This window comes from Tamandua tetradactyla, chromosome X (genome assembly GCF_023851605.1).
Source record: "Tamandua tetradactyla isolate mTamTet1 chromosome X, mTamTet1.pri, whole genome shotgun sequence".
NCBI lineage: Eukaryota > Metazoa > Chordata > Mammalia > Pilosa > Myrmecophagidae > Tamandua > Tamandua tetradactyla.
Window position 1 is genome coordinate 102,014,717 of NC_135353.1, and position 16,493 is coordinate 102,031,209.

Below are 16,493 nucleotides of genomic sequence, written 5' to 3' on the forward strand. Positions count from 1 at the left end.
TACTAATTCTTTCTGGAATGTTTGATAGAATTCACATGTGAAGCCATCTGGTCCTGGACTTTTCTTTTTAGGAAGCTTTTGAATGACTGATTCAATTTCTTTACTTGTGATTGGTTTGTTGAGGTCATCTATGTCTTCTTGAGTCAAAGTTGGTTGTTCATGTCTTTCCAGGAACCCGTCCATTTCCTCTAAATTGTTGTATTTATTAGCGTAAAGTTGTTCATAGTATGCTGTTATTACCTCCTTTATTTCTGTGAGGTCAGTAGTTATGTCTCCTCTTCCATTTCTGATCTTATTTATTTGCATCCTCTCTCTTCTTCTTTTTGTCAATCTTGCTAAGGGCCCATCAATCTTATTGATTTTCTCATAGAACCAACTTCTGGCCTTATTGATTTTCTCTATTGTTTTCATGTTTTCAATTTCATTTATTTGTGCTCTAATCTTTGTTATTTCTTTCCTTTTGCTTGCTTTGGGGTTAGCTTGCTGTTCTTTCTCCAGTTCTTCCAAATGGATAGTTAATTCCTGAATTTTTGCCTTTTCTTCTTTTCTGATATAGGCATTTAGAGCAATAAATTTCCCTCTTAGCACTGCCTTTGCTGCGTCCCATAAGTTTTGATATGTTGTGTTTTCATTTTCATTCGCCTCGAGGTATTTGCTAATTTCTCTAGCAATTTCTTCTTTGACCCACTCGTTGTTTAGGAGTGTGTTGTTGAGCCTCCACGTATTTGTGAATTTTCTGGCACTCTGCCTATTATTGATTTCCAACATCATTCCTTTATGGTCCGAGAAAGTGTTGTGTAAGATTTCAATCTTTTTAAATTTGTTAAGACTTGCTTTGTGACCCAGCATATGGTCTATCTTTGAGAATGATCCATGAGCACTTGAGAAAAAGGTGTATCCTGCTGTTGTGGGATGTAATGTCCTATAAATGTCTACTAAGTCTAGTTCATTTATAGTAATATTCAGATTCTCTATTTCTTTGTTGATCCTCTGTCTAGATGTTCTGTCCCTTGATGAGAGTGGTGAGTTGAAGTCTCCAACTATTATGGTATATGAGTCTTTTTCCCTTTTCAGTGTTTGCAGTATATTCCTCACGTATTTTGGGGCATTCTGATTCGGTGCGTAAATATTTATGATTGTTATGTCTTCTTGTTTAATTGTTCCTTTTATTAATATATAGTGTCCTTCTTTGTCTCTTTTAACTGTTTTACATTTGAAGTCTAATTTGTTGGATATTAGTATAGCCACTCCTGCTCTTTTCTGGTTGTTATTTGCATGAAATATCTTTTCCCAACCTTTCACTTTCAACCTATGTTTATCTTTGGGTCTAAGATGTGTTTCCTGTAGACAGCATATAGAAGGATCCTGTTTTTTAATCCATTCTGCCAATCTATGTCTTTTGATTGGGGAATTCAGTCCATTGACATTTAGTGTTATTACTGTTTGGATAATATTTTCCTCTAACATTTTGCCTTTTTTATTATATATATCATATCTGATTTTCCTTCTTTCTACACTCTTTTCCATATCTCTCTCTTCTGTCTTTTTGTATCTGACTCTAGTGCTCCCTTTAGTATTTCTTGCAGAGCTGGTCTCTTGGTCACAAATTCTCTCAGTGACTTTTTGTCTGAGAATGTGTTAATTTCTCCCTCATTTTTGAAGGATAATTTTGCTGGATATAGGAGTCTTGGTTGGCAGTTTTTCTCTTTTAGTATTTTAAATATATCATCCCACTGTCTTCTAGCTTCCATGGTTTCTGCTGAGAAATCTACACAAAGTCTTATTGGGTTTCCCTTGTATGTAATGGATTGTTTTTCTCTTGCTGCTTTCAAGATCCTCTCTTTCTCTTTGACCTCTGACATTCTAACTAGTAAGTGTCTTGGAGAACGCCTATTTGGGTCTAATCTCTTTGGGGTGTGCTGCACTTCTTGGATCTGTAATTTTAGGTCTTTCATAAGAGTTGGGAAATTTTCAGTGATAATTTCTTCCATTAGTTTTTCTCCTCCTTTTCCCTTCTCTTCTCCTTCTGGGACACCCACAACACGTATATTTGTGCGGTTCATATTGTCCTTGAGTTCCCTGATACCCTGTTCAAATTTTTCCATTCTTTTCCCTATAGTTTCTGTTTCTTTTTGGAATTCAGATGTTCCATCCTCCAATTCACTAATTCTGTCTTCTGTCTCTTTAAATCTATCATTGTAGCTATCCATTATTTTTTCTATGTTTGCTACTTTATCCTTCACTTCCATAAGTTCTGCGATTTGTTTTTTCAGTTTTTCTATTTCTTCTTTATGTTCAGCCCATGTCCTCTTCATGTCCTCCCTCAATTTATCGATTTCATTTTTGAAGAGGTTTTCCATTTCTGTTCGTATATTCAGCATTAGTTGTCTCAGCTCTTGTGTCTCATTTGAGCTATTGGTTTGTTCCTTTGACTGAGCCATATTCTCAATCTTTTGAGCGTGGACAGTTATCTTCTGCTGCTGGCGTCTGGGCATTTATTCAGATTTCTCTTGGTGTTGGACCCAGCAAGGTTGTAATATTTTTCTGTGAAATCTCTGGGATCTGTTTTTCTTATCTTGCCCAGTATGTGGCGCACGTGGCACACGTTTGTCTCAAGTGTTTGGAATGGGTCTCCCCCAGTCACCGATCTCTGTGGCCTGGGGATTTCGGATCCAATTCTCTCCATTGGTTCAGGGGCCGCGCGTGGTGGGGGCGTCAGCTGCCGCGGCTTGAGGGGACCCTGTGGCTGGTTGCGGGCCGCAGCGGGCCTGGGGGATTCCCCACTGGACCAGGAAGCCTCCCGTGGGGGGGGCTACCGCTGCTTGGATAGCCCTCCTATCCGAGACTCGTATCCGTGGACTTGAAGCAGAGACTCGAAGCCGCCTGCAAAAGAGGGGTTCCGCCTGCCTCGGCTTGGGAAACTTGCTTCTCCAATACTCTCAGCCAGCCCGGAAAGGAGGGAGGGAGTAGCTTGGACCACCGCAGCTGCCGCTGATCGGGAAATCACGCGCCGCTCGGGGGTCTCACCGCTGCCTAGTCTCGCAGTCAGTCTAGCCAGCCCAGACTTTGGATAGCCCTCTGATCTGAGATTCGTAGCCGCGGACTCAAAGCCGAGACTCGAAGCCGCCCGCAGAAGAAGGGCGCCGCCTGCCTCGGCTTGGGAAACTTGCTTCTCCGATACTCTCAGCTGGCCCGGGAAGGAGGGAGGGATTAGCTCGGACCGCTGCAGCTGCGGCTGCTCGGCAAATCACGCGCTGCTCGGGGGTCTCGCCGCAGCCAAGAGTCGCAGTCAGACTTGCCAGCCCAGACTTTGTATAGCCCTCTGATGCGAGACTCGTAGCTGCGGACTCGAAGCCGAGACTCGAAGCCGCCCGCAAAAGTGTGGCGCCGGCCGCCTTGGCTGGGAAGCTTGTCTCTCCGCGTCCCTCAGCCAGCCCGGGAAGGAGGGAGGGATTAGCTCGGACCGCAGCAGCTGCGGCTGCTCGGGGGTCTCACCGCAGCCAAGTCTCGCAATCAGACTTGCCAGCCCAGACTTTGGATAGCCCTCTGATGCGAGACTCGTAGTCGCGGACTCGAAGCCAAGACTCGAAGCTGCCCGCAAAAGTGTGGCGCCGGCCGCCTTGGCTGGGAAGCTTGTCTCTCCGCGTCCCTCAGCCAGCCCGGGAAGGAGGGAGGGATTAGCTCGGACCGCCGCAGCTGCGGCTGCTCGGGAAATCGCCCGCCGCTCGGGGATCTCACTCACCGCAGCCGAGTTTCGCAGTCAGACTAACCAGCCCAGACTGGGTTACGCTGTGTGTCCATTCCCTGCTGTAGCCCCGGGAGCTGTTCTGTACTGTTTCTGTTCACCTATTAGTTGATTTGGAGTCGGAGGAACTAAGACGCATGTACCTTACTAAGACGCCATCTTGGATCCTTTATTTACAGGAATTTGAATGTCCTCTACAGCCTATGAAATAAACTTTCTCCCACTCTTGTATGCTCTATTTAATGGCTTAATGCAGGAATCCTTTGGTCCAGGAGGGGTTCAATTAATTACACTGCTTTGGCTGTCCGCAAGATGCTTCTGCCTGCATGTCAAGTGTTGTGAGGGCAAGCCAGAGAAGAGTGTCTTGATTCAGTCTTTCTGGCTACCATCTGGTAGATTGGAAATAAGCACATATGGGTTACTCTGCTTCCTCTAGAATGGGGTTAGGGCATAAGATGGGAGTGCAGGCTGATCCACACCTTGCCAGGAAGAGGAGGGGAGGGGGCCAGCAAGAGCACCATGAGCTTCTCCTACCATTTTTTAGAGGTGTGTTTTCTTGATTTGACACTCTTCTACATCATGCAACCCTTCAACTGTTTTCTGGAGTTTTGAGAAAGATGACTCTGCCAGCTTTTGCTAATTGTTCAAAGATTCTGTGAGGGGACAGCACCCAGGAGCATCTTACTCTGCTATCTTTGCTGAATGGAAGCCCCAAGAATGTCCTTTTGAGCCTCTTCTATTCCATTATCAGATCCTGTTCAGGATCATATATTGCATTTAATTGTTATTGTCTCTCTTTAGTTGTTATTTCTTTCTTTCTCTTTTTATTTGTGGGAATATATATGCAACATCTCAACCACTCCTAACTATACCATTTAGTGGGATTAATCTTATTCACAGTGCTGCAATACCCTCACCACCCATCCATTACTAGACCTTTCCCATTACCCCAAATTGAAACTTCACCCCCATTATGCATTAATTCCCCATTCTCCCTGTCCCCTGCCCCTGGTAACCTGTACTCTGCTTTCTATCTCCATGAGTTTGCATATTCTCAGATATTATTTTTGTAATTACCATGGAGCTTAAATTTAGGATCCTAAATAGCTATTACAGTCTCAATTGGTTTGATAGCAACCTAATTTCAATAGCTTTTTTTGGCAATTTTTAGAGTACAAATTCAATTTTCTTAATAACTACAGATCTAATCAATCTATTTCATATGGGATGAATTTTGGTAGTTTGTGTTTTTTGAGGAATTGGCCCATTTCATATAAATTGTCATATTTATGTGTATAGTATTGTTAGTATTCCTTTATTATCATTTGATGTCTGCAGAGTCAATAGCGCTATCTCATTTCATTCCTGATATTGGTAATTTGTGTCTTTTCTCTTTTGTTCTTTGTCAACCTTGCTAGAGGTTTGTGAATTTTAGTGATCTTTCCAAGGAATTACCTTTTTCATTGACTTCCCCTATTATTTATCTTCAATTTCATTGATTCCTGCTTTTGTGTTTACTATTTCCTTGCTTCTGCTTGCCTTAGGTTTAGTTTGCTCTTCTTTTTCTAGGTTCATGAGGTGGGAACCCAGATGGTTGATTTCAGACTCCTCCTGTTTTCTATTGTATGCATTTAGTGCTGTAAAATTCCCTCTTTGCACTACTTTAGCTGTGTCTCACAAATTTTGATATATTGTATTTTCATCCCCGTTCACTTCAATGTATTTTTTAAATTTTCCTTTAGATTTCCCATTCAACCCATGGATTATTTAGATGTATGTTGTTTAGTTTCCAAGTGTTTGCAGATTTTCCTGCTATCTTTCTGTTATTGATTTCTATTTTGATTACTTTGTGTTCTGAGAACACACTCTATGATTTCATTTTATTTTTAAAAAATTTTATGAACCAGGATATGGCCTATCTTGACATGTGTTCTATGGATACTTGAAAAGAATGTGTGTCCTGCTGTTGTTGGCTTCAGTGTTCTATAAATGTCATTTAGAACTTATTGGTTGATGTTGTTAGGTTTGTCTATATTTTTCACAATTTTCTGTTTGGTAATTCTATTTATTATTGAAAGAAGGGAGTTGAAGTTTCCAAGTGTATTGTGGATTTCTAAATTTCTCCTTTTAGTTCTATTAGGTTTTGCTTCATGTATTTTGATATGCTCTTGCAAATTTTACACATTTAAGTGTGCCATGTATTTTTTATGAATTCACCCTTTCATCATTATGTAATGTTTCTCTTTATCTCTGGTAATTTTCTTTGCTCTGAAATCTACATCATCTGATACTAATACAACCTCTCTTTTTAAAAATTAATGCTTGCATGATAGTTTTCCAACCTTTTACTCTCAACTTTCTGATATCATTATCTTTGAAGTGAGTTTATTGTATGTAGCATATAGCTGGGTCATGTTTTTCAATACACTCTGCCAATTTCTGTCTTTTTTATCTTTTTATTTTGAAATAATTTCAAACTTAGAAGACAATTGCAAGAATAATACTAAACCCATACAGAGAATTCCAAGATACCCTTGACCCAGATACCTAGACCTACCAATTTTTAACATTTTCCCACATTATTTTATCTCTCCAACTATCTGTGTGTATATCATCATTATCATCATCTAATTATCAATCAATCTATCTAACATCTATTAATTTTAGTTTCCCAGATGCTGAAAAAAGACCCATACAATGGGTTGGCTTAAACAATACTAATTTATTGGCCCATGATTTTGAGGATAGAAGTCCAAAATTCAGGTATCATTAAGATGATGCTTTCTCCTCAAAGACTGTGGTGTTCTTTGCTGGATGCCTGTGATCCTTAAGTTTCCTTGGCATTTCTGTCACATGGCAATGTTCTCTCCTTTCTCTTCTGAGTTCCATTGACTTACAGCCTCCAGGTCTTTCTACAGTTTCCTCTCTTTATGTCAGAATTTCATTTTGCTCATAAAGGACTCCAGTAATCCAGATTAAGAACCCGATTTAGTTGGCCACACCTAACTGAAAATAACATAATCAAAAGGTCTTATTTACAATGGATTCACACACTTAGGAATGGATTAAGGACATGTTTTTTTACAGAAGTGCATAATTCAATCTATCACCACCACCATCATCATCATTATTTATTTACCTATCTCTAATCTATTTTCCAAACATTTGAGAGAAGGTTGTATACATCATGCTCCTTGAATGCTTAACACTTCATGTATATTTCCTAAGAACAAGGATATTCATTTATGTAACCACCTTATGTACAGTTATCAAGTTCAAGAAATTTAACATTGATATAAATCTTAGTCCCAATAATGTCCTTTTGGATATTTTCTTATCCATTGTTAGATCCAGTCCAGGATCACATGTTGCATTGAATTTTCATTGAATTTTACTCTCTTTCTCTCTTTTTTTAAATTTTGAAAATATATATACAACATAAACTTTCCCATCTCATTGCTCCTAAGCATACAGTTCAGTGGGATTAGACACATTCTCAATATTGTGCTACCCTCACCATAATCCATTACTAGAGCAATTCCATCACCCAACAGGAAATTCATTATGTATAAACTCCCTATTCACCCTCTACCCACCACTGGTAAACTGTACTCTACTTTTTTCTCTATGAATTTGCATATTCTGGTTATTTAATATAAGTGGAATCACACAATAGTTGTCCTTTTATGTCTGGCTTATTTTACTCAACATTATGCCTTCAAGGCTCATCCATGTTGTAGCGTGTATCAGACTTTCATTCCTTTTTATAGCTGAACAATATTCCACTGTATGGATATACTACATTTTGCTTATCCATTCATCCATCAATGGACAATTAGGTTGCTTCCACCTTTTGGCTATTGTGAATAATGTTATAATGACATTAGTGTACAAGTATCTGTCAATTCTTTTGGTTATATACCTAGAGGGGAGATTGCCAGGTCATACAGTAGTTCGATGTTTAATTTTTGAGGAACTGTGAAACTGTTTTCCACAGTGGCTGCACCACTTTACATTCCTACCAACAATGTACTAAGGTTCCTATTTCCCCATATCCTCACTGTTGTCTGCTATTTTTATTCATTTATTTTTAAATAATAGCCATTCAAGTGGGTAGGAAATGATATCTCATTGTGGTTTTGATTTGTATTTCCTTAGTAGCTAAAGATGTTTAGCATCATTTCATGTGCTTATTGGCCATTTGTATATTTCTGTGGAGAGATGTCTATTCAAGTCCTTTGTTTATTTTTTTAAACAAAATTCACATTTTATTTAGATGAAAAAAACTATGCAAAATTTATTTTTTCCAGTAAAAATAAAAGCAGTATTTTCTGTGTTACTCCTAGATAAACCACAAAACACTTATTTTTGTAGGTTTTCCAGGTTTTGCTTATAAATCAAGATGAAGCATCAGATATAATCATGGAAATTGACAGAAATAAACAGACAAATCAGCTGTCAGTATCCATGGCTTCTGATTTTGTCTTCACCATGAAACAGAAGTGTTCAACACATACCTGCTAAAAGGCTCAACAAAGGAATGTAAACAACAACAACCAGATGTGGAAAAAGGCATTCAAACTTTAATTGTAACTTGTTCCAGTCAAAATCGACACTGAAATCCTTGCTTGGTGAGCTCAGTTTCTCTCACTCTCTGGTAATTCTCTTAACTGTCTGAATATAAATTTTTAACAACATAATTAAAAGTCCTACTAGTTAGAGGTCAGTTGTGAGCCTCATTTTAACATTTTACAAAATGCATTCCTTCCTTCCACACCTCTCAAAATGTATTTCTTCAAGGCACTGAAAACTGGACTGATAACCTGACAATTGGATCCACAGTGATAATTAATGTCATGTCTAAAATGACTTAATGTAAAGTAATTCCAGAGTATCACTAACAAATATGACACAGAAATGAAACATGGCACTTTCAATACTATCTTCTGGAAGAATAGATGGGTCTTCAAAGTATGAGTGTTCAAACAGGTGCCCTTTAAATAGGTAGATCATTAATGACTAATGTATTCAATGGGAGACCTATAGGCAAAGATAGTCAGTGATTAAGTAGCTTACATACACCTCACAGTTTCTCCTCCAAATGTAAGATGAAAACATATTTTAAAAGTTCTTAAGTATTTTCAATGGTTTCTGAATTATCTGTAGGAAGTTTTGACTTAGTTGTACAGAGTTTGATACATGTGTCCACCACTAGATCTAAATCATGTTTTATATAAAAATTTATGTTAAGCAAAGCCAAGTTACTTGCTCTTTGGACTGTCAAAGTGTTCCTCTGGTATGCTTTGAGATGCTTTCATCCATTTTCATAGCATTCATTGTCAACCTTCATCACAAGAAGAATACATTAGACTTTCAACAAAGCATAAGCATTGAGAAAAACTTGATGTTAGGTAGATGGAGGGCTTCATAAATGGTGGATGGAAACTCTATATCTTTCTCTCTGTGTTTCCACTTGATTTTCCAACAATCAAGCTCAGCTGAGAGTGTGTCAGGATTGGGTAAGTCACTTCTGTACATGTCAGCATGTTGTTCTCCAACATATTGAATTTGTGCTGTCTCATGACAGAGGATAACAGAGATAAGCATTTAAGAGTTTTGAGGTACTGTTCTGAAAATATATCTTTAAGTTCCTGGATAATGTACTCCATTGTTAGAGCATTTAAGGTTTCTTTATAGTAACTCTGTGAGGTTAACTGAGATTCCAGGTTACCTTGCTGAGCTCTGTGGAATTTGCCAGGAAGTTTCATGTGAATATCGAATTTGGTTGCCAAATTTGTGTCTTCCTCAAACCAAAATTCATCAAAAACTTCAATATTTTCCATCATTTCATTTAGTGAATATAGCACTGCAGCCAAGCTGCTAGCTGCAAAGAAGACACCAGAGGTTTACCCCTGGAGATTTTCCCCAAAAGCTCTTATAAAAGATTGGACATTCTTAAGAACAACAATAGTAACAATGAAATCAAAATCTGCTACTCTGAATTACTTCTGGAGGACCTCTGTTGTTGCTCAGATGTAGCCTCAGTTTCTCTAAGACCTACTCTGCAAGTGAAATCATTGCCCTCCCCCCTACATGGAACATGACATCCAGGGGTGAAAGTCTCCCTGGCGACATGTGAGATGACTCCCAGGGATGAATCCAGTCCTGGCACCGTGGGATCAACAATTACATCCTGACCAAAAGGAGGAAAAGAAGCGTAAATAATAATAGTTCCATCTCCCTACCCCATATTAGTGACAGATCCTTTCAATATCAAAAATTCAGAATTGCCATAGCCCAAACAATTCCAATGACAGGTATGGAAAGATCAAAGTTGATAATGGATTAATACATAGAAGATAGGACTTAACAAATGAATATGAATGCTGAATCATTAAATTGATATCTCTTTTAGTCTCCAGTATTTTAGAGCAGCTAGAAGTAAAAACCTAAAATTGTGGAATTGTAACCCATACCAAACTCTGAAATCTGTTCTACAACTAATTGTGGGGCTGTGCTTTGAAATTATAGAACAGTATATGTTATTGTTCACAAAACAGAAGGGAAAAAAGTCCATTGTGATGATAAAAAAGGTATTTAAGCCCTCTAGCCTCCTATATTCTGGAGCAGCTAGAAGGAAAAATCTGAGAGGATCATATGGTAGCCCGTGAAAAACTCTGGGATCTGCCCTGTAACTACTTGTTGAAGAGTGCTTTGAAGACTATTGCCTTTTTATTTCTTTGCTTTGTATATATTTTATACTGTACAATAAAAAAGTTAAAAAAAATCTGCTACTCCACTACAGAGTACAAAGGCTCAGCCAGTTATACAGTTATTTCATCTAATATTTGTGTCACTATACCATCTAAACCCAAAACAAGCACTTGCAGAAGTTCCACTAAAATTTCAAAAGCACAATGCCTGTCTTTCCATTGAGAATGGCAAATTTCCTTCAGTTCATTACCCCTTTCTTCATTGGTTTGAAAAGAGACTGGAATTACATCATCAAGTTCTAAAAGTACTTGTGGTGATTGATGGAAAAAAAGAGAAAGTTCCTCAATCATTCCCAATGCAACTGATATTTCCAAAACAGGCAACGATTTTGCTAACCCTATATTTAAGGCACAGGAAGAGTAAAGTGTGTAGATAGCTTGGGAATATTTCTCTAGAAATCTGGAAGCAACAGCTTTCATTTTGGAAAAAAATCCACTAGACACAATGTAAGCCTATCCACGACAGGATTCCAAGTTTAGTCCTCACTTCTCAGTTATTGTAATGTGAAATTTCATAACCAAAATTTCTGCATCAGCTTCATATGGAAGGACGCCCACAAATTCTCTCTCAGGTTATGAGATTCATCCACAAACCTCACCAACACAGGCAGGTGCTCTTCTCCTGCTATGTCCACCACATCATGAGTGATAATGGAAAGGAAGTGTGAGTCTCTCGCTTTCCTGTGAATTTCTTCCTGAATGCATATCTCTAGCATCTGTTTCTGTTGTGTTTTCAAACAGAATACTGTATTAACTGCTGTTATCATAAAGTACTTTCTCAGAACCCCTTCACCAGAATTTATATGACACACCAGGAGTGCTTGAAAGTTATTAGGAATAAAGAGACCTTCAGGGAGTTCATCAGCCTCTTGCCCATCCAGAAGTATGTTTTGTTTTTTCATAAGTATCAAAATTTCAAAAAATAATTTTGGTGCACAAGCCAGGAGTCAAGCCTGAGTCTCCCACATCGTGGGTGGCCATTCAGCCACTGAAGTACCAGTACATCTTGCCTAGCTTCTAATACACCCTCAAGTTGAATTGTATCACCTACATGAGATCCAGATATTGATTTCACAGACAACAACTGACAAACCAAGTGCAGAAGGAAACCTTCAGGGAAAACCAAGTAAATACAAAACTTTAGAAGAGTGAAGGAAACCAACTTGTAAAATAACCATATCAAGATAATCAAATGCCCTGAATAGAAAATCACAAAGTACATGAAGATCCAAGCAGAGATGTCCCAGCCAAATGACCAAATCAAAATTCAAGAGGGGACACAGAATATAGAACAATTACTCAAGGATATTTATAAAAGATATCAAGAAGACACTAGAAGAGCATAAAGATTCAGAAGGTTAAATAGAAGAATGGCAGATCTCACTGAAATGAAAGATACAGTAGACTAAATTAGAAAGATTAGAGACATGCAATAGCAGATTTGAAGAAGCAGAAGGAAGAATAAGTGAGCTAAAAGACAGAACAATTGAACTAGAGTGCACAAAAGAACAAATGTCAAGAAAGATGGAAAAAAATGCAACTAGATCTTAGGGAAATGATGGATAACAAGAGGTGTACAAATATAAGAATCACTGGTGTCTTAAAAGGAGAAGAGAAGAGTAAAGAGCTGAGAAAGTTAGCTGAAGATATAATCAGAGAAAACTTCCTAAAACTTATATAAAAAACATAAACATGAAAACCAAAGAGACCTAATGAACTCCAAATAGAATAAATCCAAACAGGCCAATTCCAAGATGCATACTAATCATACTTTCAGGTGTTGAAAAGAAACAGAAAGTCCTGAAAGTAGCACAAGAAAAATAATCTATTACATACAAAGGAAAATACATAAGACTGACTAGTCAGCAGGCACCATGGAAGCAAGAAAGCAGTGAAATAATACATTTAAGACACTGAATGAGAAAGGTTTTCAGTCAAGAATTCTTTATCCAAGTTATCCTTCAAAATTAAGGGAGAGATTAAAATCTTCAAAGACAAAAAAAGGTTGAAAGAACCAGTCAACAAGAGACCTGCCCGATAAATACTAAAGGAAGTCCTACCCATTGCGGGGGGGGGGGGGGGACGGGAGAGGAAGATCTGGAGGAGAGCACAGAATTGAAGTGTATGTGTAATGGTAGTTTAAAGGATAAAAAGAGAGAGAAGGAAAAGAATATACAGATTTGAGAAATAAAAGCTAAAGGACAAGATGGTAGAGTCAAGAACTTCTTTTACAGTAATTACTCTGAATGTTAATAGACTAAACTCACCAATTAAAAGATACAGACTGGCAGGATGGATTAAAAAACATAATCCCTCCATATGCTGTTTACAAGAGATGCATCTTAGACTCAAAGACACAGTTAGATTGAAAGTGAAAGGATGGAAAAAGATCTTCTATGCAAGCTGTAACCAAAAGAAAGCAAGAATAGCTACACCAATATCAGACAAAATAGAATTTAAATGTAAAGATATCATAAGAAGCAAAGAAGGAGACTAAATATTAATTAAGGACAAATCATCAAGAAAAATAACAATCATAAATGTGTACACTCCCAATCAAGGCGCTCCAAAGTACGTGAAGCAAGCATTGTAAAAACTGAAGGGAGCTATAGACATCAACAATAATAATGAGAGACTTCAATACACCACTCTCCACTATAGATAGACCAATCAGACAGAGGATCAACAAGGAAACAGAGAACCTAAACAATGGGATATATGAATTAGACCTAATAGACATATATAGATCATTACGCCCCCAAACACCAGCATATACACTTTTCTCTAGAGCACATGGAATGTTCTCCAGGATAGATCATATGCTGAGACACAAAATGAGTCTTTATAAATTTAATAAGTTCAATTATCCAAAGCATTTTCTCTGATCACACCAGAATAAAGCTGGAAATTAATAATCACCAAAGAACTAGAGTTTTCAAAAACATATTGAGATTAAACAACACACTCTTAAACAATTAGTGGGTCAAGGACAAAATTGCTAGAGAAATTGGTAAATATCTGGAGACAAGTGATAATGAGAATAAAACATATTAAAACTCATGGGAAGCAGCAAAGGCAGTGCTGAGAGAGAAATTTATTGCCCTAAATGCCTATACTAAAAAATAAGAATGAGCCAAATTTGAGGATTTAACTGCTCACCTGGAGAATTTAGAGAAAGAACAGCAAATTGACCGCAAAGCAAATAAAAGAAGAGAAATAATAAAGATTAAGGCAGAAATAAACAAACTGGAGAACAATGAAACAATAGGAAGAATCAACAAAACCAAAAGTTGGTTCTTAGAGAAAATCAATAAAGAATTCAGCTAGACTAACAAAAAAAAAAAGAGAGAGAGAGAGAGATTTCAAATAAACAAAATCAGAAAATGGGGGGTGGTTATTACCACAGATGATGAAGAAATATTTAAAAAATCACAAGAGAATATTATGAACAACTATATGCCAATTAACCAGACAACTTAGATGAAATGGACAAATTCCTAGAAACACACAAATTACCTATACTGACTCGAGAAGAAATGGAAGATCTCACCAAGCCAATTACAAGTAAAGAAATTCAATCAGTCATTAAAAATCTTCCCACCATAATGTGTAGGGGTACAGCCACTATGGAAGACTGTTTGGCACTTCCTTAGAAAACTAAATATTGAGTTGCTCTATGACCCACCAATAGCACTACTTGGTATATACCCAGAAGAGCCATGGCACAAACAGACATTGCACACTGATGTTCATAGCAGTATTATTCACAATGGCCAAAAGATGGAAACAAACCAAATGCCCATCAACAGACGAGTGGATCAACAAAATGTGGTATATACATAACGATGGAATATTATGCAGCAGTAAGACAAAATGACATCCTGAAGCACGTGACAAGAGGGATGAGACTTGTGACATAATGCTGAGTGAAATTAGCCAGACACAAAAGGATAAATACTATATGATTCCACTTTCATGACCTGCATAAAGGTGGCTGAAGGATGGAGAAGTAAATTGGCCAACGATGGTGTATAATTATGAACTAAGGTTGTGTTGCTACAAAAAGGAACAAAGTCCCCTGAGGAATGCAACGATGTGAATGAACATGTGGGACATTTGGTGAGACAAAATAAGCCAGACACAAAAGAACAACAATGGTATGGTCACCTTTAGAAAATGCTTATAAGAAAGCAGGGGCCTAGATTATAAGCTTTTAGAGCAGACACATTAAGTCTGGAGTGATAATTATTGTTTCTGGATTTCGAGGAGCTGCTTTATATATATAACCTGATATTTAGAGATAAGAATGAAATCGAACAGGTTGGGGTTAAAGTAATTCAGAACATAGGGATAAGGAAGACAGTGTCTATATTTTAGAACCACACATACTCTTTGAGACCTTGGAAGGAAGGTTTATTTGATCTGGAAATGAAATTTTCTGTAGTGCATAATCTAATTCAACCTATCTGTATAGCTCATTTGAACAATTGAAACACAGGGATCCCAGAATAAGAAAGAGGTCCTTTAATCCTGTATAGATTATTGTAATGCCTGGATACATCCTAGAGTATATTAAACAGATAATCAAAAAGTATTGGCAAAGTCCCCTGAGGGATGGGAGAAAGAATATGAAACTATTAAACCTTACCATAAGGGAATCCCCTGATACTGTGTCAAACTTTAGGAACACCCAAATCAATAGGCCATGCCCTTGATCATGAGGCTTACTCTTGTGAAGTTTATGTAGGTAGCAGAGAAGCTTAGACTACCTGTAGGCATGCCTAAGAGTTACTTCTGGAGGACCTCTTGTTGTTCAGATGTGGCCTCAGTCTCTCTAAGCCCAACTCTGCAAGTGAAATCATTGCCCTCCCGCCTATGTGGGACATGATGTCCAGGGGTGAAAGTCTTCCTGGCAACATGGGAGATGACTTCCAGGAATGAACCCAGACCTGGCACCATGGGATCAACAATTCCATCCTGACCAAAAGGGGGGATAGAAGTGTAAGTAATAAAGTATCAGTGGCAGAGAGAGTTCAAATAGAGTCAAGAGGGTACTGTGGAGGTTGCTCTTATGCAAGCTTCATGTAGACCTTTCTACCTGACATAACCAGCCAACCCCAACCAGGAGCATTCCAGCCAATCCTAAAGAACACCTAGGGCAATATATAAGATTCCACAAGGGTTCTAGGCACTAGAGTAACTTTCCAGAAATCTACAACCTCCAGATGGGTTTCTGGTCCAGATGAGTCCTGAAACCTAGCCCAGCCTTTCCAGAACATCAGATAGTTCCATCTCCCTACCCCATATTAGTGACAGATCCTTCCAATATGAAAAACTTAGAATTGCCATAGCCCATACACCCCTAAAGAGAGGAATGAGAAGATAAAAGGTGATGGTGGAGTTATACAGAGAAGATAGGATTTAACGGGTTTGGGGTTGGCATGTTATGATAGGTAGCAATGTAGGGTTGGTCTGTTGTTGACAAATTGTGAGAATTTTATTCTGTTCCTCAGTTTTGAAGGACTGGGTATAGAATTATTGGCTAGAAGCCTTTCCTCTTCAGATTCTTAAATATATCATACCGCTGCTCCTTGCCTCCATAGTGCCAGTTGAGTAGTCCGAATTCAGTCTTATGTGGTTTCCCTTGTATGTGGTAGATTGTTTTTCTCTTGCTGCTTTCAAGATTTTCTGCTTCTCTTCAACATTTGACAGGCTGATAGTATGTGTCTTTGGGTAGACTTAATTGGATTTATTCTATGTGGAGTTTGTTAGCTTTCTTTGATTTGCATATTTATGTCTTTTATAAAGGTTGGGAAGTTTTCCCCCATTATATCCTCCACTAATCTTCCTGGCCCTTTACTCTTCTCTTCTCCTTTTGTGACGCCAGTGATTCTTTTATTTGTGTCCTTGTTTTGTCCATCATTTCCCTGAGATCCAATTCAAATTTTTCCATCTTTTTTGCCATTTGGTGTTTT

At 38.1% G+C, this 16,493-nt stretch overlaps 1 pseudogene; it reads right to left on the reverse strand.

The window, feature by feature from the left end:
- Positions 1-8,876: 8,876 nt before the first annotated feature.
- On the reverse strand, positions 8,877-11,438 carry LOC143671974 (52 kDa repressor of the inhibitor of the protein kinase pseudogene; annotated as a pseudogene).
- Between the last annotated feature and the right edge of the window lie 5,055 nt (positions 11,439-16,493).